The following is a 4633-nucleotide window of genomic DNA, read 5'->3' as shown; positions in this document are numbered from 1 at the left end:
TATATTTATATTTATTTAAATCATGAGAATCGCTAGTATCGAAATCTGGAAATATTAAAATCCCAATCCCTTGATTTTATTTGAAATCAGTTAGCAGATAAGGATATAAATAGAACCGCCGAAGTGTTCCGACCGGGAATCGTGCACCTTCGAGTTTTCAAATTCAAAAGAGGAGAAATGGTTTACGCGCGCAACCCAGTCATGTACATCGTCTCCTACTATATTTCACACGGACAACACCTGTGATAGTATTGGAGTGAACGTCGTTTCAATTCTGGGATCACTGCAGTACAGTCGACGGGATCATGGCTATCTGCGCAGTTACTTAAGACATCAAAATTGCGTTGTATATCTATATTTGCCCACCATGGTATATCGAAGTGTCTGAAGTAATTTTAATCGGATTTTGTTTATTTTCACTCAAATCTAAAGCTTACATTTCATCAATAATCTCAAATGATTTTATTATTGAGGGCCATTACTTAAATTATTTTATTCATAATGCTAAATGTTCTTCATGTTTGTCATGTATAAATTATATTTTTATGTTAATTTTCAGATTCATTCAACAGTTGTCCACAATGAAGAGCCAGAAAAACTTCCGAGTAGCCCGAAATCTAATGGTGTAGAGAAGCAGTAATGAAACACAATTATTTGCATACTGCTGAAAGCAATGTTTCTCTTTTTCCAAAAATATTTCCGGACAGTACAATTGCAAAGAATACAAGATTACATAAGGACAAAATTGTATACAGCACCGTTTATGGTATTGCTCCATTTTTTCAAAAAAATCTCCTGAATCAAGTCAAGAGTCTTGAACATATTGTTATTGGCTTCGACGAGGCTTTGAATAAAATAGCACAGAAAACTCTAATGGATGTGAATGTTCGTTGACATCTGTTGTTCTTCATCATGCGAAAGCTACTGATTTCCTTAACAGACTTAAAACGGCACTGAATGAAATCGATATCCAGAGAATCTTGCAGGTGTCGATGGACGGTCCTAACGTCAACTGGAAACTTATACGTCTATTCAAGTCAAAGCTACGACCCAATCTTGATTCAGTCCAACTGCTGGAATTAGGATCCTGTGGCCTTCACGTGGTTCATGGATCGTTCAAAACAAGCATTACAAAAACTAATTGGGATGTAGTTCAATTTTTGAGAGCAGCTTACAACTTATTTAAAGAAACACCTGCGCGTCGTGGGGATTTTACTGAGATTACGGGATCCGAGGAATTTCCACTGGAATTTTGCCAGGTTCGTTGCATTGAGAACTCAAAAGTTTCACGAAGAATGCAAAAATGTCTACCAAATGTGAAAAAATACGTTGAACACGCTCAAGCCACAAATAAAGCACCGACCTGTAACAACTTTAACATCGTTGCTGAAGCGTTAAAGGATAAACTTTTGCCAGCAAAGCTTGCGTTTTTTCAATCACTGGCTGAAGATTTAGAACCGTTTCTAACTGAGTATCAGTCGGATGCTCCGTTAGCACCATTTTTATATGATAGTCTGATGCTCTCAGTAATAATTGCATGAAACGTTTCGTCAAGAAAGACGTAATGGCAAAAACGCCGTTGCAACAAATTGATGTGATGAAAAAGCCGGACAAGTTATATGTTAATCTGATGCACGCAAACGACATTCATCTTGGTTACGCCACTCCTGACGCCTTGGCAAAATGCAAAGGTGCGAGCCTTAAAGAAATACTTTAATTCAAGCAAGAGTGCAGAAACTGCCTTCAGTATCTTGTGTTAAAATTACTAGAAAAATCTCCTTTGGAGTACCCCTTGACAGAAGCTCTGACTTGTTTAGATCCGACAAAAATATCATTCTTTGGGAAATCATCAGAAAATCACTTGCCCGTTGCCTTAGATATTCTGTTGAAGGCAAATCTTCTTTCTGCTAGTATTCTCCAGAATGCAGATTGGGAATAAAAAACGTTGTTGGCAGATCTCTTCGTAATTGAGCAAATGAAACTGTACTCTCGAAAGGATGCAAGATTAGACGACTTTTGGATGGAAACTCTCTCAAGATGGCCACAAGTGGATACGGGAAACCTTAGGAAAATATTAAAGCTTTTTTCACACTATCTCATAGAAATGCTGCCTTAGAAAGAGAATTTTCTATGGACGGTGAAATGCTTGTGGAGAATCTTAAGGAAGAATCGCTGGTGTCACGTCGAATTATATACGATACAGTAACAAAATCAGGAGGTTTTGAATCTTTGAGCATCTCGTAGGAGTTAATTCTTTCTATGAGAAATATCCATAGAAGATGGAAGGATGCTTTAGAAAAGTGCAAAAGTAAAAAGACTGAAGCAGAAAAGGCTAAGGAAAATAAGAGAAAAGTAAAAAGAGAAGAAATAGATCTGAAAAGTGCGAAAGCTAAGTTGCTGGAAGAAACGGGTAAACAAATTGCCTGTATTGACGAGCAATTAAAGAACCTACGACAATGACTGGTTTTAGTTTTTGCAATACGATTATATTGCGAACTTTTCATTAAACCATTTATCTTGATTATTAAAAAAAAAGTTAACTTAGTTTGAAATGTTCTATGTTAAAAGCATATTTAGTTAAAAACACTGCATTTGTTATGCGTAGGTCGTAGGTCGATACAGCGAGTCCAACGATTTTCTAACTTTTTGATACCGTCCGAAAAGTACTCGATCGGAAGGTCTCCAAAATACGCCTCAGTTTTAGCTATGAGCTCCTCATTTGAGTAAGAACGCTTACCTGTGAGCCATCTCTTCAGGTTAGGGGACAAGTAATAGTCGCTGGGGGCCAGGTCTGGTGAATACGGTGGCTGAGGAACCAATTCGAAGCCGATTTCATGCAATTTTGCTTGTGCAACTAAGCATGCATGAACAGGCGCATTGTCGTGTTGATAAAGCGGTTTTTTCTTCTTCAAATGCGGTCGTTTTTCGGCGATTTCGATTTTCAATCGATCCAATAATGATGAATAGTATGCTCCGCTTATGGTTTTACCTTTTTCAAGATAGTCCACGAATATTATGCCATGTGCATCCCAAAATATGGAGGCCATAACTTTTCCGACCCATTGTTGCGTTTCTGGACGCTTCGGAGCACTTTGGCCCGGTGGAACACACTGTTTTGCCTGTTGCGTTGACTCAGGAGTGTAATAGTGGATCCAGGTTTCATCCATGGTTATGAATCGGCGCAAAAAATCGGTCGGCTTACGCGAAAATAATGCCAAATTCTGCTGGGAAGTTGTCACACGAATTCGTTTTTGGTCCACTGTGAGCAAACGCGGCACCCGTCGCGCGCAGAGCTTCTTCATTCCCAAAACTGAATGCACGATATTGCCCACACGTTCCAATGATATGCCTACAGCATTAGCTTCCTCTCTCAATTTCACTTTGGGATCATTCAACATCATATCATGGATTTTTTCGACATTTTCTGGTGTAGTGACTTCTTTTGGGCGCCCAGATCGTTCAGCATCAACTGTGCTCGTACGGCTACAACGAAACTCGATAAACCATTTATGAATCGTTCCAATCGACGTTCCAACCTCCAATCCGAGGTTAGTCGCTTCTCAGTGCTGTAACTTGTAAATGCGTAAACATAAATGGCTGAAGTTTTGACAGGCGTCATTTGAAGGATCAAGCTCGACGAAAATGGTTCACATTAGTGAATACTAATGCCATCTCTAGGAATTTTTAGGTACTTATCAGACTGCCTAATATATATATATATATATATATATATGCTAATTGCGTTTTATTTGTGATTATTTTAAGAGAAAATTTGATAGTTATGACCGGGAAAAACCGGGAAATAGCCGGGAATTGGGTGCCCAAAAAATAGTAGACACCCTGCTAAGGAGAGAGGTATATCTTTTGTTAAACGATAGTTACCCTTTTGCTTACAATTTTCACAGTCAATATCCTCAATATCTATCCTTGCGTTTATCGGGATTTCACATTTTCCTGGCTTATGATTTTTCGGGCAGGTGACATATCTATAGTCCTTATTGCAGTACTTAGCAATACGTCTGTATTCCTGATAGGTTTTGCATTGAACGGAATTCATTTTGATTATTGTTTTCCACCTGGCAACTTGGTTTACGATACTTTTCATTTCAAGAATATTCCCCTGGTCTGATTTTACCTGAAAATTTTATTCGAAATTCCGGACCCCATGTTGTGTCAAAAAAATCTTTTGTATTGATTTTCTTTTAACATAAAATTTTAACATTTTTTTATTTAATTTTGTCTAACCCGTGTAGAAATAGCCCGGTTTGACCCGACCAGAAGAAGGTTTCTGGCCAGAATCTGACCGGGTCAAACCGGGATACTATTCTGTTAATTTCCCGGCCGGGATCTGACCGAGTTCCCACCGGGACCCAGTCGGGCCAAAAATGGTGCATAATAGAAGTATCATAACCTTAAAAGCATTAAAGAAATATCAACAAACCGGTGGATGCCATGTTATAACTTAAGAAATTTGTTAAATTTCATAACATTTTATCCAATTTTCTGGAGCAAAAGGATTATTTATAAATGTAAGTGAATTAGTTTTTTAATAAGGAAGCATTATTAATATTCTTCAACATTAATGTTAAATCAATTTTCTAAACCGGTTTCATAGGTTAGGATGTCACGTGAA

Source organism: Belonocnema kinseyi, chromosome 10 (assembly GCF_010883055.1).
Source record: "Belonocnema kinseyi isolate 2016_QV_RU_SX_M_011 chromosome 10, B_treatae_v1, whole genome shotgun sequence".
In the NCBI taxonomy this organism is placed as follows: Eukaryota; Metazoa; Arthropoda; class Insecta; order Hymenoptera; family Cynipidae; genus Belonocnema; species Belonocnema kinseyi.
The sequence above is the reverse complement of the archived record's forward strand: the minus strand, read 5'-3'. Positions refer to the sequence as shown.